The sequence below is a fragment of the Cupressus sempervirens genome, chromosome 8 (genome assembly GCF_028749045.1).
Source record: "Cupressus sempervirens isolate cs-2001-9-10 chromosome 8, ASM2874904v1, whole genome shotgun sequence".
Taxonomy (NCBI): Eukaryota; Viridiplantae; Streptophyta; class Pinopsida; order Cupressales; family Cupressaceae; genus Cupressus; species Cupressus sempervirens.
Window position 1 is genome coordinate 386,360,756 of NC_143125.1, and position 26,242 is coordinate 386,386,997.

Genomic DNA, 26,242 nt, shown 5'->3' on the forward strand with positions numbered 1-26,242 from the left:
TTGGTGTGATCTGCTTTCTTTGTATGCTGGAGCTTTGATTGATACGGGGTCTTCTTTTACTAGTGTGATGTCCTCTCAGGCTGCGGTTTTAGAATTTGCTGGTGAGAACTTCCAATTGCTGAGACGTGGAGCACTCTTTTTTCTTCTTCCTTGGCACGCTGCCTACCTCCAAATTGAGTTTTTCTTTTATAGATGCTACCTTATGTTTAGTGCCTTCAAACATTATATAAATGCAACCTACTATTTTGGTTCAAAACTATAATGTTCATTATCATGCTGAGACTGTATCACACCACATGTATTTGTCTTCAAGTGAAAACATCCCCTTAATTTACCTGTGTCCTTTGCTTGGATGGCGTCTAGAGCTAAAGACACAATCTCCTTTAATCTCATTACCCATATAGTGGGTCTCATCTTCCAATACTTAATAAAAGACATCCATCTCCAATACTATCATTAACATGACTCCAGTGATATCTTGCTTACAATCTTACACAGAGACACAATTAATCACTCTGTACATTCCCTACGCTCTTCTATTCAGTCGGATGAAATTAGTAGGGGCCCCCAAGTGGGTCCGACTAAACAAAATTTCGTTCCCAAACAACTGAAAAGCTGAATTTATCTATCGATCATTTTGAAATGATTAGAATCAACTTCGATCAAAAATTTGTCATTAAAAACTCATCTTATCCTTTTTTGCAACCTGTCACTTTTGGGTCAGGAGGTCCGTTGACTGGCCTCAAAAACTGAACCAGACCTTTGATCAAGTCCTGAAAACTTGCACACTGAATCTTGGTTTTGCATTCTTGCACCCTGCCAGATCTTGTCTCATGACGAATTCCCAGTCAAAAGATATTGACCATCAAATTTTCCTTCTCAGATTTACCATCGAGCAAACACGTCAGAAAACAATAAACTGGGTTCGGATTTAGCTTTGAAAACTAGGCAAATGAGCACATGGGGAAATGAAAACTGGGTCACTGGCTCTATGTCATGAGGTGAATATGAATATGTGATTTGGGCTCATGATGAATAACTGGGCGCAAATGGCGATCAGTCAAAGTGGGCTACTCAGAAATTTGCAAACTGGACATGCTGACAGAAAGCATTTTTGCGAATGGAATTGATTTGGAAAAGTGTGCAAATGGATTCGTCATGACTTGCAAACGGACACACTTGGAGTATTTTTGGAGGACAAAACAATGGTACAATCCATTCGATCTCACCAATCACAGATTAAGAGTTATGATGTCACAAACAGGGCTTCCCAGAATTATGTGTAAAGTGCATCAGCATGAAAACAGTAACTGACCAACTTTGAGGGATTCAAAACCTAGTCAAACGGACTCAAAATGACTCAAAATCTGAAACATAGGTTTTTGGATATGGATATTAGGTACTCTCAAAATGGCGAGTTATGATACAATTTTGGAAAAAAGATATTCGGGTTCAAACACAGCCTCCTGTCGCTGTTTGACACTAGGGCAGAATTGCAAATTTGACAAATGCTTGAAACAGGACTTTGCCAAAAGACTCAGAAAGTCAATCTAACTTTACAAAATTCTTAGGCATGTTGAATGGAAGGTGCCAGAAGTGTTAAACACCTTAGGGGTCTCAACTGGATAGCCGGGTACAATCTCATTTAAAAGCATTTATAGGGCTAATTTTTCTCAATAGGGTTCAAAATTGATCATGCAATTTTTAGCGCCAACACCGTGGATAGGGATCTCTAAGCTGGCATCCAAGCATTCCAAACTCATGGAATTGTTTGGATAGAATGGTTTAGAGCGTGACACTTTCGAGTGTACAAGATTTAGATCTATTTTTGAGAAAAAAATGATATTTTTCATATCTAAATTTTCCTTCAAACCATTTCTCATAATTGGATAGCAAGTTTTCATCTTTTTAATGCATTCTTGTGAAGCCAACAATCCCCAAAATGCCCAACATCTCCAAAAATGACCTAGATTTTAATAATTGTGAATGGCATTTCAACATTTCAAGATAGTAACAATAGGGATCAGTCAATAACATTAGAAGAGAATTTGTATCTAGATAGGGACATAATTTCTTTTCTTCTTGGAGTGTTTCTTGTTTAGATGTTTTACCTCTGTTGTCGTTGATTCCCTTCAATTTGTCGGCTACTAGTTTATGCTTATCTCTATGTCAATTGAGAATGCAAAGTATAACTATAGAAGGAGGATCAATGTCTTCCACTCCAATGTTGTGGTGCCTTAACTATATTTTTTCAATGAATATACTCAAAACTACTGATTATCTTTTAGATGATAATTCAGCTCCTTACATGTCCTTAATGATCCATTGTTAAATCTCTCTATCATTTCAAATGTATAATTAGTTTTCCCAAATTGAACTATCAAATTCTCTTCTTGCCTTAATGGATGTCAATGCTCACAAGTATCTTCCTTTTGGTGTTCAATGACTTTCTCTATTGACTAGTTCCCTCATAGTATTAATTATATGATTAGTCTTAGTAGGATTTAGATGAATCATTAATATGTCTTGATTTTGACTATCCTTTGCAATTGTTGATCATTTTATCTACATAATTCATGATGATGTCTTGAATGTGTCAATTTGGAAACTATTTTTTATTTTCTTGATGAATTCTTAACTATCAAATCATTGAGGAAAATCATGAGTTTGGTTAAAACATATTTCCATCATGTCAAACTTCTATAGAGCTTTCCTTGCTTGAAAGAGTTGTGTATAGACACCACATTATCTAGATTGGAAAAGATGAGTTATTAGACCTTGTTACAAATTCTTATGCTGGAATCACTTGTAAGTCAATAAACCTATTTGTTTACTACTAGTGCAACCACTTTCTATAGTTCATCATACAAAACAAATTTTTTTTCATGAGTGGACTTAGATCTCATAGTGATCCCTAATAGGGTCTTATGTAATTTTTTCTCAAAATTACCAATTATGGTCAGGCCCAATAATAGTCATGAGCCATTTCCTTGGGAGTGGTTTAGTAAATCATGCCATAATTATATTCTAACTTTAGTATGTTGCCTTCATATTATTACTCCAAGCTTCATTTGTGCACCAAAATCTAAAATCATATAGACGAAACAAATATACTATTACAAATTGGTTCCTGTAGTGACTTTACAACCCATCTTAATTTCTGCACATAAATGATAATCTTTTATGACCTAATAATATTTAACCTTTCACTTGCTCGATTATGTTATTTTGATATACTCTAGTTTCTTATAATAGATTGTCCTTAGTGTAAGATATAACCAACATGGTTTTGAGATTGATGTTCTAATAGATCCTCTAATAAAATATTGTGTTAAAATTTGATTCTAAATCAACTCCACAGAATGATATTTGGTTTTGAATAAACCTAATATGATGGCAAGGTCAATGGATCAATGCTTTGATAAAGTTTTGTAAAAATTTATTTTTGTACAAACATTACAGGATGGCAAGATAGAGGCTCTAATACCACTTTTAATGAACCCTTTTTGGTGGGGTCATTCATTATTTATGAATTTTCTTTTATTTGTATCCTTTTTTCCATATTTTACTTGATGAGTTGAACCGTCAATAGTGAGATATGGATCTTCCACTTTTTTATGAGTTAAAATAATCTTGAGTGCTACCTAATCAAATTTTATTGCTGTCACCTTATTTTCATCATCGTAGTCTTCATAGACCCAACATAAAAAAAATTTCTACTATTGATTGGTATAAACATAGTGTGGTCTATTGCCCAATCAGATTTCACTCAATAATTACTATATGTTACTACATTACATATTAGTGACTGATTTAGTCATGCCTTTATTTGCAACTCACTTATACTGCAAATTTACTAGGTATATCAAATCTTTCTATTTATTTATTTTATCATCAATACCCAGCTCCTTCACAAATAACTCTCTAGAGGCAAGGATCATGAACTTTTCCAATCCTTTGTATTATAACATTAGATATACCTATGTAGTGATTATTGTACATTTGTTTCTATTATAGTTTCTCTTCCTACTAACTTTGGTATTATTCTGGTTGTTTTCCTCTACATATAGACTGCAATCTTTTAATATGGATAATATTTCCTATGATAGTTTTCATTATTTAGAATGGCTTTTATCTTATTTGTATTCACTAATCTTCTAACTACACACTTCCTTCCTAACATGATTATACTTCTATATCACAATATTGATTTTTATAGCTTAAACATATCCATTATTACTCCAATGATGGCGTAGATATTCTCTCTTCTATTTCTATGTTCTGTGCATTATTATTGGACTACTCCATTTATAGAGCATAGCATGTAGAATAGTTGGGTCACTGGTGACTATCCAACTTATGTCCTTCATTGACTATATATTTTATATTGAGTTCCCTGATATGAATAAGGCACTCATGTATATGGTCTTTTATTTACTTCTAGTACTACAAACTTCAATGCTATTTAAAACAAGGCTTGTCTCCATAGTAATCAGTAACATGGTACAAATCATCCATAAGTGGTTTGTGTGTATATGTCTATCACATTGATTGAGTAGATATAGTTTCATGTTAGCTAGGTAGATTTGCAATGTTATATTGACCAAGGTATATAAGTTTGGTCCCATATCTTTCCTTGCTTGGTATGTGAAGATCCTATTCATCGTAATGCCCTCCTATCTTCTATATCTTCAATTTAGTTTTCATTTCCCTACAAGACTCCTTCCCATTCGATGCTTTTCCTTCCTTTTTATATACATATTTCCTTGAGTAGACATGACTATTCTTAGAGCCACATTAGGTATCATTTTATTATCAACATATGATTATATTATATATATATATATATATATATATAATAATTACATAAGTAATAATATTAGTATGTTCCTTTATATTATTTTATATCTTATCATTCTTAATTATATTATTTATTTGTTTGATCTTTTGTTAATAATATCATATTATAATATACTAATATATCATATTATTATATATTATATTATTATATCATTTATTCCTATCATGTTCTCTTATTTTAATTTAATAATATATCAACTATATTATTACATTATAATACTTTATTACTATAGTACATTGCTATATTATATTAGATTATTATTGTTATAACACGATATGATATTATAATATAATCAGAATGTAATATTACTTTATATAAAATATTTATTTATTATTTAAATTATATACTAATATGGGGACATCACAAACATAATTATTCTAAACTACTAATTCTTGTTTGCATGATGTTGTCAAAGACCCTATATGCTTGTCTAAACTTTATATGTGGATTTTCTAGATTAGATAACACTTCATTTAGCACACTAAAATGAACTTTATATACTAATTGGTCTCCATGCATTGTTTAGAACACTAGGAGTTACATGGATGTATCCTCTCCCCTTGCCATTCATGGCTCTTAGGTGTAAGAGAAATCTTTGTGACTTCTATAGAGAGGCCTCCCTTGGACCCTAGACTCACTACTTAGTGAGTCCAAGGGGATAACCTTAGAGTGGTAATGGGCCAAAGCTAGGTTAATGTTCTAGCTACTATATAGAACTTGATATGGTTAATGTCATGTCAGCAGTATTGGTGTGTGATAGCTCTCCTCTAGTACCCTTGTGGTATGTCAAACCCCAATTCTCAGGGCTGGGAGACCTTCTAAGGAAGTTTATCATTCACTTTTTGAATGAAATTTCTATACTAAATACTTTTCCTTAGAGTCCAAAACCCTTTCTATCCACTAGCTCAAGGGGTCACCCATGCCCATGAAGACATCCCACATTCTTGACATCCTTAGTATAGACAACAGTCCCTTGGGAAGTCATGCCCCTTTGGGAAGCTGATCTTGGTAGCCCTGACAAGTGAGTGCACTATAAGGGGGAGCCTATGGTGCCAAGATTCTAAGTTTTCCACTTTGGATAAGGATGGATGAACTTCAATTCAAGTGGGAATTTAGTGGATACAGTCTTAAAGCCTAGGTTGTGGTGTGTCTTCTCACTTTAACAACAACTATTCTTGTCTTATTATGTATTGTGTGTAAAACATTAATCAAGATAAAAGCTAGCTTACAAATTTACACCTTAGATACTATTCAAACCTTCTCAATACATTACACATTGTCAAAATATCAAACCTCTTTTCAAAGCATTACAAACCTTGTCCAAAAACATTCAAAACTTTGAAAATATGAAAGACTATAACCTTAGAAGTGCTTGGCATAACTTAGATTTCATCTTTGCATATAATCCACTTACATTCACCATTATTTGAGTCTCATACTTGCATCATCTAGGATTCATTTTGCATCCTAGTAGTCCTCATTTAGCATCTCTCATCATTCATAGTGCATTCCTTAGGCTTCACTTTGTGTCCTTTAGTTTTTGCATTTCAACCTCAAATCTACATCTTGCATCTCTCATTTGCATTTTTGCATTACCAAACATTCATATTGCACACTTTAACCATCATTCTTGGTTTCCTAACCATAATTTTTCATCTTCATTCTAATCTTAACATTCTCCTATATTATTTCTCTTGCTGTCACATTAATCTAGAAACCTGAGAACCCAAAATTACCTTAGTTTTAGTCTAGCTTCCCAACTGCACTCTAAAACTACCAAGTACACTCTAAATGGCCCCAACTTCACCATGGGTGTAGTTGATACTATTTGAGTGTAGTTATTAGTATGATAATCTAGCTTGAACTTCTAGATAGCATTTTGAGACATCAGAAGTGTCCTTAGGTACTTGGATAGGCCCCCCTATCTCAGCATGTCCTAATCTACATTTTGTATGTCCTAACCATCATTTACTTTACTTATGGATTCATTCCTTATGGAATTACCTTCATTATACATCTCCAATCTAGTCATAACATCATCCCAAACATCCTAAGTCTTTGGTATAGCAACTTAGAAATCACCTAGCTCAGAATCAACAAAAATTCAACCCAATCACCCAACCATGACACGAAACTACCAACTATGCTCAAACTAGCCTCAAGTGCATCATAGTTGTATTTGGTACTATCAAAGTGCACTTGGAGACTAGAAAGGCCATTTTGGGTCTCTAGACTGCATTTTGGGACCCTAAAACTGCATCTAGAAGCCTATGTAGGTCTTCATTTTACATATGACCCAAAACAACATCTTGCACCCAAAACTTAATTTTGAATCTTAGGAACTTTTCATATTGCATATATGATCAGAATAACCATCATTTTTATCAATCTAAATGCCATTTTGAACCCAAAATCTTTGAACTTAGTCAAAAATATGAACAAAGTATGAGTCCTAGAATATCTCCTAGTGTTGATGGATGATGGATATTGGTTAGTTCTTTTGTCATTTTTATCATTTTTCTTTGGTAAAACTCTATATATTTCTTGATGTATTTGACCTTTTCATTATATCAACTTGATCTTTTGTTTTTTTATCTCTTTTTGGTCAAGATCTAAAGTCTGTCTTCACAAGGTTAAACTCTTAGACAAAATACTATCCAAATATTTGATCATAAGTTCAAAGTCTTCTCATGCACCCTTATCATAGCATTATTTTATTTATAGTCTCTCTAAATGTAATTTTGACTTACCCTAGTGGTATATCCCCTTCACCTTGTATTGTTCAAAATCCTAGCATCATTTCTACTATTAAACCCTATCAACTTGCATATCAATCAACTTATCTTCTTGATCACATATCCTCATTTTTTGCATATCCTAAACATTATTATAAACCTTAGTAAAACATCCCTTACATAGTCCATTGTGCATACATTAACCTCCAACATCATTCCCAAGTCTAAGGTCTAACTCTAATCTTCATTTTGCATACCATAGAGTCATTTTCGTCCCCTTTAGTCAAAATCCAAAATGTCATTTACATTTGCATTTGCATCCTTCCCCTAGGATATTTTCATCTTGTATATCAAAACCCTAGCTCATTTGGCACCTCCTTAGGCTTCACAACATCATTTAAAAATCAAAAAAATTACCCACTTCCAAATTTCCATATTTTTTGCTATTTTACCAACTCCACCCCTATTTTACAAATTGCACACTTTAGGTGTGTAGTTGGTAGTTTTAGTATGTAGTTGCTAGTTTTAGAGTGCACTTGGTAATTAGGAGTTTCATTCTAGATTCTAGAACCCTAATTTTCACTTCCATAGCTTGCATGACATCCCTAAACCCTAGAAAACACTCAAAAGCACTCAAATAATCCACATTCTACATTTAGTCACCTTAACAACTTTTTTTACCAACTTCATACCTTCTACTTACCAACTTCTTATCTTCACAATCCCAAGTGCACCAAGGGTGCACTTGGTACAATTGGAGCACAATTGGTAGTTTAGGTACGTACTTGGGAGACAAAGAGTCCATTTAGTTTTTCCTTCATAGCATCTGCATTCTTAGGTATCATGCCAACACTTACAAGGACACAATCAGCTCAAGAACCCAAAGAACTATATCAGCCCTTGTTTTTTGAGGTAAAAACACAACCAAAACCTCATGCAAGACCCAAGAAGAGTAGGAAACTTCAACAACTAGTTGACATGGACCAAACTAAAGCATCACAACCATTAGTTGTGGATCCATTGAGTATGTATTCACAAAACCCTAACAATCATGAAATGGTGCAACCAACCCTAAGAAACACATCTAATATTATTTTTCCTTCAAGAACTTTTCCTACACATGGAATGGTTCAATGGAGCCCTAAATTTGAACCATATTTGTACCAATACCACCCGAAGGTGGTAGTGTACCAACCACACCTGACGATGAACAAAAAAACTCCTTCAAATTTAACAAACCCAACACAAGTACCTTTAACCCCAACATATCAAACATACAACAAGTTACTCTACACCTAATAAATTATTCCAATATAGATTATGGCATCAATAACAAAGAAATAGCTAGGGCTTGTCAAGATAAGACTTTTTGCAAAAACTTCAAACTTTTGGTGGCCTAGGAAATTGTCAATTTCAACCCAAACTTGGAGGGGCCTAAGTCCAAACATCAAACCAAATCAACAATCAAAACCATCAAACCCATGATTAATTTGGACTTGGATAAGGGAAAAGAACCTTTAGAGTTTTCAAACACAATGATGACACCTATAAGATCCCATCAAGAATCAACCATTGAAATCCTCCAAAGTATATTTGAACACATCAACATCAAACCCTTGTTTTTTGAACCTCCATCAATAAATGGCAACAAGACTTTTCCTAAATATCTGAAAAGGAAATTAATACTTGATCTCAATCCATAATGTAACAAAAATATGTGCCTAAAATGACTTGTACTCTAGGAATGCTAAATATACTTCCTTTGGAGAAAAATCAACAAAGTGCACCCTTGCTCCTAACTTTACCAAATGTTATGGAACCTCCCATGAATACAGCATGTGAAACATCAATTGCAACAACCCCTATTGATATACAAAGGAAGATTCTTATTGAAATTTCACCCATTCCCAAAAGGAACACATCTCATTGTCAAATCAATATGATTTCCCAAGGAGAAACATCTAACACACAAAGGTATAAAAACAACAACCCAAACATGATGTTCAATTCTCAAGGGCTTAACCAACTTCAAAGACAACAACAACCTACAATGGTACAAGGACTTAACATTTCCAATGCACAACCAAGTTTGAATCCACTTAACACACATTCAACATATCAATAGCAACATCAACCACAACAAAATACTCAAGTGGTACAAGCATCCAACATCCCTAATATGCAACCCAATGTAAATCCATTTGACTTTCACACAACATACCAACAAAATTTCCAACAAAAAGTCATATTTTCTAAACAACAAGAGCAACTCAAACAATAGTTGGAATATGAAGGACACCTAAAGACAACAATTTCCTATGAACAACACTTATTGCAAGAAAAACACATGCCACAAAAACCTCAATAGATACCTCTACAACAACAGTCACATACATGGTCTCACATGCAACCAACAAAGGTATCTCAACAACAACCAAAACAAATGGCATAAAAACAATCACAAAAAGTGATACAAAAATGAAACATGGTACAAAAATCATAGTCAATACCACAACAAGTACCCCAACATGTACCACAAAAAATACCCTTTTGTCTTAGAGGTATTAACATACCTCTACCACCTAGTGACACATCACTTGACTCTTTAGACACAGAAATGTTAGAACTAAGTAGACATGGCTCTTGCCATAGAAAATAATCTACTTGTAGACATAAAAGACTTGAAGAGAAGAGTATCATGCAAAACCATAATGAAGAGTTATTACAATTATTCAAACAACTTTCCAAATAAATGAAGGGATTGGGAGTCTAGAAGAAACAAGCTTTATATATAGAAAGGGACTTGCATCCTAATCCATTTGATAAAAGTCTATATATGCCTTCATTCTTGAAACACTTTGAGGCTCCAAGATATGAAAAATACCAAGGAAAAGGTAATATCATTGATCACATCAGGGAATTCTACGCCTCTTGTAATTAACTCAGTGATGAGCCCACCTACCTCATGAGAATGTCCCCTTGTTCTCTAGGTGGACCCACACTTCAATGGTATTCCAAACTTTTCATTACTATCAAATCTTGGTTAGAACTAGGAGACAAATCCATCTCCCACTTTTCTTTCAACATTAAAAATAAGGTGACACTTTCTAATTTATTCTCAACTAAATAAAATATGGGAAAACCATTTATCACATTCTTATTATGCTAGAGAAAATTAGTCATTCAATGCTCACTAAACATTCTTGAAGAACAAAAAGTTAACTTATGCATTGAAAACCTAGTCCTTGACTTAATGTATGAAATCAAGATCAAAATTCCAACCACCATTTTAAAACTAATGAAAAAAGGGGCTAGTATTGAAGATGCTCTTATCTGTAAGAGAACCCTCAAAATAAACAAGGAAAACACAAGCACCAACTTGTCTAATGTCAAGGAAATTTTTTTCTCCAAAAATAAGAATGTGGCCAACAATGGTATTATGGATGTATGAAAAATTAGCATAGTACAACCTCAACTAACTTTGAAAGGTGAAAACCCTAAGAATTCAAAAACTCCCAATCAAACATCGCATCTACAATAGAAAATAGAGACTTCCACATGGGACAAACCTCAAAGACATCCTAGAACCAAAGATAGGAAATTCACACCCTTGGGGATACTTCTCAACACTACACTTCAACAATTATCGAGTAATAACTTCTTGCAATCACCTCCAATCAGGGATGAGCCACTAGAAAAATTAGAATGGTGGGAGGAAAAAGAAATTCTATGATTATCACTATACTAGAGGATACAATCCTACCTCATGTTTTTAGCTCAAACATGAAATCCAAAACCTCATCGATGATAGTATAATTACTATAGATCCTTCACTACTAGCATCCAATGCTAATCAAACTATTTTTAAAGATCCTTTGGGTAATCATGACAAAGAGAAGGCCTCTAGTTCAAACTCAAACTTACAAGCTAATATGAACTACACACACACTCACTATAACTACACAATCAACTATTTCAATGAGTCTAATTCCTACATATCCACATTCACCTTATGGGTTGAAGACCCTCATTGCATTTTCACTACATGTTGTACCAAGATCACCCTTCCTATAGCTCCTTCTAGACCTATTGCCTCTACAAGACCTGCACCCCCTAGTAGACCTAATGCTCCTACTTCATCTAATTATAGCCTTGTTGAACAACTCGACAAGATCATTGTGTAAATATCCATCTTGGGAATACAACATGAATCTCCCCAAAAAAAAAATATCTTGGATTAATCCCTTAAAGAGTTAGTAATCTTAGATAACATTGATGTTGCCTAGTTCTAGGCCATAGTTAGGAACCTATCACATGACAACATATCACCTTTTCCCCTCGAGATATTCCTAAGGATAGATCCAACCACAATGACCACCTTCATCTCAAAGTATTTAATCGTAATTCCAAGGACATACATGTCTTGATTGATGGAGGGGTAGGAATAAACATCTATACTATTAAAGTTGTGAAGGGTTTGGGTTATTTTAAGGAAGATGTGGATCCCTCTTGAAGAATCACAATAAAATCCTATGATGATGGTGAATGCTTCTCCAAGAGTGTCATCATATTACCCCTTAGATTTGGTCTAGATATTGAGAATACATTGTTCTAGGTCCTAGATATTGAAATGAATTACAACATGATACTAGGATTCCCTTGGATCCATGTTATGAAAGTAGTGCCCTCTACATATCACCAATGCTTAAAATTTCCCTATAACAATGTAGTGGTTACTGTTCCTTGTAATCCAAAACAATTTCAATTTTGTGCCAATATTAGAGGAACCACTACATACTAGGTCCTAACAAACCATTCAACAAATCCACTTGATTCCTTCAAGTATGTTGATCCTTCTGTGCTCACACCAACATTCAAAGGAAAGCTCAAAATTGAAGACCAAGGTTATAGTGAGTATTTCATGTCACACACTTTTCACATTGGGAAACTCCTTCTCTCCCCCAAGTAATATGGTAAACAATAGCTTATGCAAAATAAGCCTAAATTCATGTTTCAAAAGAAACCTTTTGTGACTTTCACTAGCGGAGGTGGCCTACATGAGAAATATGTCTATGAAAACACATCTACATGGACTAAAAAAGGCTAAAGAAGAAGAAGAATCTACTCCTATATCCTCTAACAAGTATGGACCTAAATTCACCATCATGTAGAAAAAGGGATATGATGGATGTAGTGGCCTAGGACCTCAAAAGAAAGGTATTCTTCATCCCATCACTACATTAGGATGACCTCATAGCTTGGGATTTATATTTAAACTATTTGTTTTAGGTCTCACTAATATTGAGTCATCCTTGTCTAAGAATGTAAATGTTTTGACTATTGAAAAGGCATCTGACAACACCCAACTTGGGACCATAGAACCAAAATCCAAAATTGATGACATTAATACCTCCTTTGAATTTGACCTTATCTTTGATATTGATGAACTACCCATATAGAATAAGAACATCACTAGAAATTGGCCCTTTAGTTCATCCAGAATCTTGTGATGAAATACATTTGGACTCAAGCCCTCCTACATTTAAACATGGCACTTATGATCCTTTTGATAGTGATACCCATATTCTTTCCTTTGACCAAAAATTATTCAATACTGATGATGGCATCTCTCTAGTTTACTCTGAACTCACTGATTAGGACCAACAAGAACAACAAACATTTGACCAGTTTGAAAATGATGATGCCATTGTAGAATTCTTTGATCTCTATGAAGACTTATGACAAGGTGATCACGCTATGGCTACTATTGCTTCTATGATTGATATGCCTCAAAATTTGGAGCATTGTGAGTTCCTTATCAACCAAAATTTGATTCTAGCATTTGAACTCTCTCAATCTAAGTTCATGTGTGAACTTGTTGGTCCTAATTCCCCTTGGTATCAAGACATCTATGGTTACCTACATGCCCAAATTATATCCCCTAACTTATCCAAGAACAAACTTTGAGCCTTTATCTACCAATTTGCTAGATATATCATCATCGGTGACACCCTTTACAAGAGATCCTTTGACCAAACCCTTCTTAGATGCCTTAATTCATGAGAAGTAGACATTGCCTTACATGAGGTTCATGAAGGTATATGTGGAGGTCATTTCAATGGTTTGAGTCTAGCCAAGAGTTTGGTACAAGTTGGATATTATTGGTGCACCATGGAACAAGATGCATATGATTTTTCCAAAACATGTCATAAATGCCAAATACATAGTAATTTGTTCCATGCATCGGCATGAGAATTATAGCCAATCATATCTCCATAGCCCTTCTCATAGTGGAAATTTGATCTTGTTGGAGCTATCTCTCCTCCTTTTGATGGTCATAAGTTCATCATCACAATAATATAGTATTTTACTAAGTGGGTTGAAGTTGTCCCTCTGAATTTCACCACTAGAAAGTAGATTTCAAGGTTTATTTTGAACTACATCATATGTCAGTATGGAATCCCCTTGGATATTATTACTAATCATGGAAGTTATTTTCAAAACAAAGATGTGGATAAGCTTTGTGAGAAGTAACAAATATACTATGGATATTCTAGTATTTACCATCCATAGGGCAATGGTGAAGAAGAAGCATCTAATAAGACCATTCTTAAGATTCTACAAAAGACAATCAATGATTCTAGTCGAGACTGGCACTTACAACTAAATCCAATTCTTTGGGCTTACTAAAAAAGTGTGCATGTTCCCATTAGCATAACACCATACTCTCTTGTCTATGGTACTGAGGCTATACTTCCCATTGAACTAGAAATTCCATCATTGAGAGTATCCCTACAAGATGTTGATGATGAAAACTACAAAATATCTAGATTCCATGAACTAAAATGCTTGATGAGTAGAGGTAAGCCACCTTGACACATCTGCAAGCTTACCAAAACCAAATCAAATGAAGCTATAAAAAAAAATTCTAAGGTCATCATTTTGAGATTGGTGATCTAGTCCTAAAAATGAGCTACAAGACTCATTAGCATAGAGAAAAACTAGGCAAATTTTGATAGGGAGAGGGGATGAACTAATCACTAATTTATGCTTCTATTTTTCCACTGAGACCTAAGGTGGCTTCCAAGTCCACCAAGTGAACCTATAGGATCCCTATTATGCAAAGATCCCCTAATTCGAAACTGCACTATTCTATCTTGACCAAAATCCTCTTCTTACCCCTTGCTAGGTTCTCATGTTGGATAGAGAATACTCAAGGTTTCTAAACCTCTCTAGGTCTTTCTTGGCTAATATTTACACAAAAATTGTAGAATCATGGATATTATGTAAGACCTCTCAACACACTTCTTTCATTTCTTAAGGCAACTCAAAACATTTATCTTCCTTACTGATTCCACACTTTTCCACCAAACTAGGGCTACTAGAAAGGAGCCCTAATTAGCCCTCTTGCTCTGAGAAATCAGGGATTTGCTCAAATTTCTTCCACTAACCAACACAAACTTCTCAATACTTCCAATAATTTCATTAGTACTCACAAATTTTCTAGGTTTTGGGTCTCAAAAAGACCATACAACACCTCTACATAAATTGAGGGTTTTTAAGGGTTTCTTGGCCATTTCTAGGTCTATTTATTGTATGGGGTGGTTTGGTGCCTTACAATATTTCTATCAATCTCTCCTTCTTCCTAATGAGTCTTAACTCACTCCCCTATCTTCTCCATACTTTTTTTCTACTGATCTTCACAACCCTATTGTCTATAAACTCTATAATATTAATCTTCCCTAGCCAAGCCTACACTAGCTCAGCTAGGGCAAGAGCTTAAAAATGCTTCCATGGCTTTTGAAGGCCCTTCATTATATAGGAAATAAGTGCAAAGGGTATATTCACTATCCCAAAGAGGTTTTACTATTTTTATAGTGGGATAGCAAGTTACATGCTCCTTAATGCCAACTGCTTGGTTCAGGAAAGTGAGCTAGCAAAAACAAAAAGATTTACAAACTTGAAAGGAAACACACACACACTCCTACTTTACTAAAAAAAACTACTCTAAAAAAACCAAAATACAATGCTAAGGTGTTATATTAATTAATTTAGCACACAAAATCTTTCATTGCTCTCTATTTTGTCTTTTTGCATAGAAATTCCACTCCACAACATATTGTCCATACACTAACATCCACACACTAGAAATATTAGGGTTTCACAAGCTTATATACTACCTCTTAGGTCTTTTCCCATAAAAACTATGGTTTCCATTGGTATCCACCATGTTTGGAAGGTTTTGTGCAATATTGTTTAGCAACATTTGTAAAGTTGCAACTTTGATACCTTGCAACTTTTTGCCAAATTGGCCGAGTCTTAGCTTTCTAAGGCTAGAGACCCTTTCTCAAGCTAGAGACCTATCCTAGGACTTCATGAAAAGGAGTACCTTACTAATTCTAAGGTCCCTCCTAGGACTCTTATGACTTCCTATCCCCTAACCAATATTGCCAAAGCACACAACTAGGTCATCAAACCTTTATTCTAGTTACAAAGCTCTCTTAGAGCACTATATATATATATATATATATATATATATATATATATATATATTGGTGAGGGCCCTATTTCTCAAGGTTTTGCTACTCAAATGAAGATATAATAAAAAATTTTGAGGTCATCATTTTGAGATCAGTGATCTAGTCCTCAAAATGAAATACAAGACTTAGTAGTATAGAGAAAAACTAGGCAAATATGAACCAAATTGGGAAGGACCTTATGTAGTTACTACAAAATTTGGGTTTGGGGTGTATCAATTTGCAACTCTAGAAGGTGAACCACTATCCATGTCCATCAACAACATGCATCTCCACAAGTACTATACTTAATTCTGTCAAAAAGTCTTGAAAAATATCCAAAAAAGAAGCAAAAAGTCATGAAAAAAGAAAAGAAAAATTTGAGAAAAGTCATGAAAAAATGGATGCCTTGTTGAAAACCTAGCAAAAAAGCATCTTGGCATAAAAAAATTAAGTCAAGAGAAAAATTTCATCCAAAAGTGAAAGCCTAGAAAATAGGTGCTTTGGGCAAGTACCATGGTAAAAACCTGGCAAACAAGCACCATGTGTAATTAGTTATTGCTCCTCCATCTATTGGGGTTCCATCTAGATTTTCCTCTTTTGTCATTCATTGATCATATCCTTCATATTGCAAGACACTCCTAGTCCTTGATCATGGCCCACAAACTAGTTAATGTCCATTGTTATCTTACCTAAGCATCACCATTTTATACATACTCTATCTTTGGCCTTTGTACATAGTTTGTGTCTTGTTTGGGGGCATATCCCTAAGAAATTTTTATCTATTGGACTTATCACATATTGGATTGGAGATAACACTTGTGAATCCTTATTGTAATAAACTAAATATGGTCATCTAGACTATGAGCCCCCTTTCTAGCATTTTTCCATAATTTATCTATTAGTTATTTTTGATGAAATCCTCAAAAAATTATTTATTCGATTATAACCTATGGTATGACCACTTTATCCCAAGTTCATATTTAATTAAAAGAACATGTCCCCCTTTTAATTAAATAAGATTCCACACTCATCTCTTATCCTAAATGTGCACACATAAAGCATTATTCATATTTTAGAAATAAAAGAAAAGATATTTTGTCTACACATGAATGCACAATTTTCTATGTGAGAGGAATCTTTTATTTTTAAAATAACTTTAATTCTCCTCCACACATTTCAAACCCTCTCAAAATTCAACCATTAATTGTGATTCATTGAGATGCTTGTGCACATGGATCACTCAAGATGTATTCTCCTCCCTTGATTATTCCTCTTTTGCCTCTTAATCTTTAGCATCAATTTTTGTCTAAAAGGTAGGGCTCTCTCATTTAAAAAATCTTAGTCTCTCATGCTATTGTTATGCTACAAGTTTTCTTAGTGATTTTGGATACTTAGAGAATTCTTGCATTATTGAATTTTATTTTATCTCTCATTCTACTTACATTATGACATACTTTTTAGCTTAGTTAAATTTATGCTTTAGCTTAGTTCTCTTTTTTATATTTCATTTCATTTATAATAGCTTGGTTTTACATTTCATTCTATTCTAGATTCTTGGATATTGGCACTTTTGCCTCAACTCTTTGAATCTCTCATTCTATAGTGCACCTTGCAAGGGTTGCATACTTTGATTCATTTGAGAGCCACCATGTCATAGCCTTTGCATGTCATAGATAGAGAGCTATAAGTTGGCTCTTAAGACTCTCTCTTCCATGGGTTCTCTCAAGAATATTTTTTTATAGAAATATGATACTTTTATGTACACATTTTGGGTGCCCACCATGGGGCTAGAACCAAGTTTCTAGCTCCATTTTCTTTCTTGCATTTTGGTCACATTATCATTTCTAATATTTTTATAACAACTTCTTGGATCTAATAAAGTTGTTTTGAAGGTTTCTTACTTTTGTTTTAAGGCTAAGCCTTGTGTAGATTTGTTTGAAGGCCAAAACCCTAATTTTTAAAGATTTGAGCATATCTTCCAAACTACTTTGAGTTTGGATCTTTTTTTTTTTTCCAAGTTGGGTATGCATCATAAATGTCTTAGGCCAATTCACAGATTGTTTTGAGTTGATTTGCATCCATTATGAATTTTTCTTCTTTTTTTTATTATAAAAAAAAATCATTTTTGGTCATAAATTAGCAGTTTTTTTGGGAAACTCTACATTTTCAAAAAGGTCTTTGAATTATAAAGGGGGTAGTTCTTTTTGTTTTGATTTTTGAACTCATATTAGGCCTCAAAAACATGATTTGATAAATTTGGTCTATTTTGATAAAATGGGTCCCTAGGACACAAATAAAGAGATTTTTTTGAATTTCTTGCATTTTTGGAAAGCACTTTGATTTTTAGTAGGGTATCTTCTTTTTATTTCTATTTTTGGATCCAAAATTATAGGAAAAAAGATCAATCCTATTGACTAGATTGAAAGCAAAGAGTAAAAATGAGAGCATTTATGATTAGCTTGCACTTTCTTTGCATACACTTGGTTGGAAGATAAATTGGATTTTTGAGGAGACTAACCACTTTATGTTGCAGGTATTACATGGTTTTTATGCCCTTACCTTAGTTTCTTTGTGGGGAGTTTCTCATTTTCATTGCTAAAAAAAATGCATGTCAAAGCTTTAAATGCACAAGGGCTATTAACACTTGTTTGCAGGGCTGCCCAATGCATAAAAGCCAAACTTGCTTGCTTTTTTTATTTCATGTGTCACACCTACTAGTTGTTCATTTTTTGTTGGAACATTAAATTTGCAATTGGGATTCCTTTGTGATAGGAGAGCATACTCTTCACCCTTGTAGTGAATCAAAAATCTTGACTCACCTTTGGATTTTGAAAGCAAGGTGATAATTGAATCTTCTTGGCATGTTTGGGGGAAGCAATCAAGATAGGAGAGTATTCTCTTCACCTTTGTGGTGAATAATAAATCTTGACTCTTGACAGTGGATCCAATCTATGGAAGTTAGAATCCTTTAGAGGGCCTTTTTTTAGACAACCTAAGAAGAACGAACCAAGTGGGGACAAGAAAATTACTTGGCTCTTCCAATCCACTATAAACTCAAGGCTATCAAGGATACAAAACGTTGGTAGACATAGGTTTTTGTCTTCACTTAGTGTGTTCATTCATGGTATTTTGACTATGAGGTCTATTACACACCATAAGGTGGGGTGTCCCTTAATTGGGTGTAAGAGGAACATTATGAATGGAAACCCTTTCTAAACACCCTAGGTTAGTAGCTACCCTATTTTTCTGCTCAACTTCTTGGTGTAAGGATCGATCCTAGTGGACTAACCAGATCACACCAATATTTTACCCTCACCATTTTTGTTCCCTTGGTTGTGCTTATGGAACTTCCATGATAAAGCCAATATCTCTTGTGGGAAACCACTTGGTGTGAGGTAAAGGAGCATCAAGTGTAGGCCAAGTTATTAAGTAATGAACTATGAATTTTAGGTAGATATTTCTTGATGTGTTCTTGAATGTGCTAGACTTGTGTAAATATTTTGAACATACACATGATTATAGTTCTAGGGATTTATTTTAAGACCTCACATATGCTTGTATCATACAAAGTTTCTTTGTCCCTTGCTTGATTGTTTTAAGACTACTCCATGTGTCACTATCTTGCTTGGAAAGAAATTGGTTTTGAACATCAAACTTGCTATGCTATCAACTATTGTCAAACTTTGTCAACCAAGTCAAAGCATCAAGTCTTAACATTTTTCTTGTGTTTCTTGCTAAGGGGAGTCTCATCATTTTATTTTTATTTTCTATGTCTCTAGTACTTGAACATGCTTTAAGTGACTCTTTTGTCTTAGTGCTCTTGGTCTTTATATCTTCATGGTCTATTTCCACTAGCTAGTTATCTTTTTGCTGAAATGGTTACCTTGATTTCTTGAGGTTAGGAAAGCTGCTCACTTGTCACCCTACTTGTTCTATCTACTTGGCTATTTGGCTTCTTTCCTAGATCTTGAACACTTGACTACTCTATCTATACTATTTTGGCAAGTGAACACTCTACCTCTCTAGTTTGGACATTAAGTTATCTTGTGTCACCTTCTTAGCTTCCTCTAGTCTCTTTCATGCTTGATTATCTATCTACTACTGTGGCATTTAAACCTTGTGCTACCAAAGCTATATGATCATAATATCCTTCATGACACTAAAGTGTTTCAAGATCTATATGCTCAATACAAAGAACTAAAAGAGACAAATGATCTTTCTTACCTTAATCTCTCTAAGAATATGATAGAAATGAAGTTAAAATTGAGAAAATATTAGAGGAGAATATTTCATTCTTAAATAAATCTCCCTTAAGACCTTTACATACACACGGTTCATCTTCTTCAATGTCTACATATTCTACTCCAAGACATCAAATGTCTTCATCTTCTAGATCTAAAGACCTCCGTAGAGAGAAATAAAGTGATACCACCTTTGAGCCTATTCCAAGCTATCATGATAGACCTATCTTTGAACAAGATAATAATGAAGACATGGATGCATACCATTCACTTGAGAAACAATGATAGGAATCTAGACATACTTTTGATAGAACTTTTGATCCCTTGGAAGATTCTTATGATGACACTTTTCAAACACTTCTTAGCACCAAGCTCATCACGTTGCCTAAGTCTAGCTTATATGGAAACCCATTTTTGGATATCTATTGTACTTATCATCAACATAATGAGCATAATACTTTAGATTGTATTGAGTTGAAACATAAAATCCAAGATCTTATTGATAATGAGATTATTGATACCTCTAATGACTCATGTGATGAGGATACTTTTCTTGAGAAAGATCATATTAATGAACCTATGTCTAGTGATAGTTTCCTTAATACCTCCACTTCTTCCAACACTCATGCACCTTCAAACACTTCAAATCTTTCCAACATTCCTTTATTGAATAAAGAACCTAATGTTTTTCATGTACACTATGCCTATCCTCAAGGGATGTCTCTAAAAGAAACTCAAGCTAACCTTCTTTTGGCTGCAAACATTTTCCATGCTACTAAGTCTAAAGATCCAAGAACTACTCCATTCACTCTTCATTCTCCCTTGTCCTTAGAAGTGGCTCCATGTCAAGAGGACTCTAAAAAATAAAAAGCTATAAATGTCAAGAAATATCAAGATCAAGCACCCTTTCATCTCCTTAAAAATTTCACCCCTCCATATCCTATGTCTTTTCCATCCCCCAAGTATGATGAAGATACCACTTCCATTATCTCCCTTGAGCATTCTAAAAATTATGAGAAAAGTTCTCTTCCGATTCTATCTAAAGTTACTTGTCAAGATCAAAGTTTCCCCTCATTTTCTACTTCTCCATATCCACTTCAAAATTGTGCTCAAGCTTCAAGTGCTCCTATTAAAAATGGTCTTCTCGTCAAAGCTAATCATGAGTCTATTGATGGATTTGACTATGTTGCTCACTCTGAAGATGTTGATATCCCTTTGCACTATCCATTTACATATCCAAAGTCTATCCTTGGTCCTTATCCATCAAAGCTAAAGACTTCAAACCTTCCATCTCTATTGGGACCTTATGTTCCTTCATCTCCTACATTTTCCACTCCTAACTCTCCCATCATACCTCAAGATCAACAAAGAAACTCATCCTTGATGACTTTTCACCCATATATCCATCTAAACTACTCATATCAGCCTTATTTGTCCACAAATCCCAAGTCCTTTGGAAGTGAGAATAAACATAAGAATCCATTGAAAAATAAAAATCACTATGTCCCATCTAAATGACATGTGAATGCTAAGAAGGAAAATGCATAAAAGTGACTGCAAAGGTCCACTGTTAAGAGAGCTACATCAAAGAAAATATGGGTTCCTAATACCATTATTGAATAAATATTCTCTAAAGTATTGAAAGTAAAATCTAAAGCTATATGGATTCCCAAGTCTCTTTTGAAAGACTTGAATATTGAAAATACTTCAAAGTTGACATTCAAGCTTCCAAAGGCTTCCATTCCATCTTCTTCCAAAAAAATTCATAAAAATATTCCAAAGCCTTCCACTCCACCTTTTTCCAAATCTCTTCTACCACCCCATACATCAAAACTTGAGCTATTTCATCCATGATTCCAATACCCTTCAAGGTGTGTGTCAACATTGATCTTGTCCAATATTTTAGCTACCCTTATGAAATCCTCTAAAGCATACACCTACTTTCTATACATGAACTCTTATCCTCCATATACTCTTCCTACTACCATTTCTCTTTCATCACCCTATTAGTATCTTTGAGCATACCTTTCTATGGTCTTGGCTTATCATGACTTATCTTTCATATAGGAGCACTAATTACATTCAAACAACTTGAGCTCTTTCTAAAAATTCAAAGAGAAATTTTTATTTTTTAAAAAATGCCTTTTTGAAAACCACTTCTTGTGGCACCCTAGCAGCAAAAGTAAAGAGAAATAAATTTTTCCTATTGTGAAAACATGGCACCTTGGATAAGTACCATGATGAAAATTTGGTAAATAGGCATCATGCATAATTCTTTCATCATCCATCTATCCCCTTTTCCCTCTTTCTCTATGATCTTGACATTATTGAGCTATCCTTGCATATTTGCTATCTTATCCATGAGATTCTCTATTGTGCTTTCTCATTCAATAATATCTTTTATATTAAACTTTGTTCTTATTTCTCTATCCCATTGATATCCTATCAAGTTGACCCCTTGGTCTTGATCACACAAAGAAAACATTGTTCTCATAGGTCTCTTGACATGGCTACTCTTTTAGAATACATGCTTTCATGCTATTTCACTTGTTATATTTCACTAATTATGCCATGTGCTATCTCACTTATTGGATTCATTACTTATCCTATATTCTATCTTTCTCATTACTTCTAGATTGCCTATCCAAAATCTTCTATATATGGCTATCTTTCCCTAGCTCAGGCACTCTTGAGGAGTCAAGTCTTTGAGGATCACTTTCAATTCCTTCATACTCCTTTCTTATCCATTGGCTTTCTACTCCATCATGTCCTATGCCTTGCTAGACATTGGGAGAAAATGATGTGATCTTGCTTAAGAACTAGTAATCTCTAAATTATTCTAAAAAATCCAATAAAAAAACATATATGAAGCTAAAAAAACCCTAAAAAGCATAAAATATCCTTAAAAATGATCATCTTAGTGCAAACCTAGCAATAGGCACTTTGATGTATCACTAAAAAAATCAAAAAATACAAAAAAATTGGAAAAAAGTCTTGAAATTTTTTTCCAAGTGGTAAAAACCTAGAAATAGGTGCTACTTGAGACCCTTGCACCTATGTCTATCAGTCTCCATCACCCACTTTGCAACAAATTTCCTAGCTTGGGATTGTTTCTTATCCTTGTCTCAAAGGCACAATTTCTTAGCCTATTTGAGGTCTCCTTGTGCATTAGGCTTTCTTTGAAAACTCACAAAATAGTGTTTCTCAACACTTTTCAAATAGTTTACTTATAGTCTCCAATGTTACGATATTTATCACTATCAGATTCATGTCTTGAAGAAATGGCCAAGTGATTACACACACACACACTTAAACATTTAAATGACTAGGCTATGATGAAATTTATCTTCTTTGTGTGTTGTCTATGATGATTTCTTTGCTATGTGTTCCCTCCGTAATAAGTCTTTTTAGGATATCATGGACTAGAAGACTAGGGTCATGGGGCATGTTTTACTTGCTTTCTATTTTTGGGTATACTTTTTTAGTCTAATATGTTTAGAGCATCCATACTTGTCCTACTTGACACTTTGGACCTACAACATATCATCCTTGTCTATTTTTGCAAGACTCCACTTGAGGGTTATCCTAGCACTTGTGCCTTGATACAGGTGTAATCTTGCTATACTAAACTTAGGAAATCTAATTGTATTAGTCATCTTGACTTACATGTCTTTGATTCTTAGGTTGGGTTCCCACATTCCTATCTGATATAGATCATATTCATATCCTCATAGTCATACTAGTGATGATTGTATGGTCTTATGATGTCCTTAATAAGGCTCGATGATAAAAACTAGGACCTACTTATGTAATTGTTGCAAATGTACCTTTTCATATTAGCTTGCATTTGAGGTTTCATTCTAGCTTAGCTTTGCATTTTAATGTTGAGAGAGCTCTCTTCTTTATTTTTCATGGATGTCTTAGCTAACTATGTTCATCCTTTTCTTACCTCTTCTCAATCTTATCTTATCTCTTCTTTTCTATCTTACCATCTCATTTATGCTTTTGACCTATCTTTTCTAATCTCAACATCTTGGATCCATTTTTGAGATCAAAATCCAAATTTGGGTTTATATTGATAGTCAAAATTTATTCCTTCTTCTATGTAGTTGGCTAACCTATGGAGGCTTAATCTTTGAATCTTGTTGGGGACATCATCATTTCTTCATTTCTTCATCATTTCTACTCTCTTCCACTCTTTTCTTTTATTTTTATTTCATCTTTCTTCTTTCTTTGACCTAATTCTTATGCTTTATATTTCTTGGCCAAAGTTACTCAAACTAGAGCATATCTTCATTTCTTGGTGGTAACTCATTGGTCTTAATCTCTTATCTATCATCATGAACTTTTCTTTGTTCTAAATTGATCAAATCTAGCTTATTTTTGCATCTCCTCTATCTCATTTTGATTTCAATTCCGAGGGGGCATGAATCTTCTATCATTATTGCAAAAAAATTTCTTCTAAAACTATCTATTTTCTCTTGATCTATCTACTTTTCTTGGTGTTAGTACTCTTCTTGAGTTCTTCTATCATCTCTATCCTAGTGTTTAGTACTATCACTATTAGACTGTACATTTAGGACTTGCTATCTCTTTCTACATTTGATTCTTCATAATTTGATCTCTCTATCTATTGCTGCATACTTGGATTATGTATTATTTGACGTCATGTGTTCCATGATCAATCACACATTATTCAAAGAGGGACAAATGTAATCAACTAAAAATGGTCATCTAGACTATGAGCCCCCTTTCTATCATTTTTTAATAATTTATCTAATGGTTATTTTTTATCAAATCCTCAAAAATCTATTTATTCGATTATAACCTATGGTATGACCACTTTATCCAAAGTTCATATTTAATTAAAAGAGCATGTCACCCTTTTAACTAAATAAAATTCCCCACTCATCTCTTATCCTACGTGTGCACACATAAAGCGTTATTCCTATTTTAGAAATAAAAGAGAATACATTTTTGTCTACACATGAATGCACAATTTTCTATGTGAGAGGATTCTTCTATTTTAAAAATAGCTTTAATTCTCCTCCATATATTTCAAACCCTCTCAAAAGTTAACCATTAATTGTGATTGGTTGAGATTCTTGTGCACATGGATCATTCAAGATATATTCTCCTCCCTTGATTATTCATCTCTTGCCTCTTAATCTCTACCATCCATTTTTCTTTGAAAGGGAGGGCTATCTCCTCATTCAAAAAATCTTAGTCTCTTATGTTATTGTTATGTTGCAGGTTTTCTTGGTGATTTTGGAGACTTGGAGCATTCTTGCATTATTGCATTTTAGCTTAGCTCTCATTCTACTTACATTATGGCATTATTTTTAGCTTAGTTTCATTTATGCTTTAGTTTGGTTATCTTTGTTAGCTTTCATTTCATTTAGTATAGCTTGCATTTGCATTACATTTTATTCTAGATTCTTGGATATTGGCACTCTTGCCTCTACTCTTTGAATCTCTCATTCTATGGTGCACCTTGCAAAGGTTGGATAGTTTGGTTCATTTGAGAGCCCCAATCTCATAGCCTTTGCATGTCATAGATAGAGAGTTATAAGTCAGCTCCTAAGACTCCCTCTTCCATGAGTTCTCTCAAGAATAATGGTTTATAAAAGTGTGACATTTTTATGTACACACTTACGATCCTAAAAGAATCCTAAAAAATTAGATATGATCTTGAAAAAATCCTAAAAAATCAAATATGATACTAAAAAAATCATAAAAATCATAAAATGTCCTAAAAAAATTCACTAAAAATCATAAAATATCCTGAACAAATTCACTAAAAATCATAAAATGTCTTAAAAAAATTCACTAAATCATATAATGTCCTAAAAAAATTCATAAAAATCATAAAATGTCCTAAAAAAA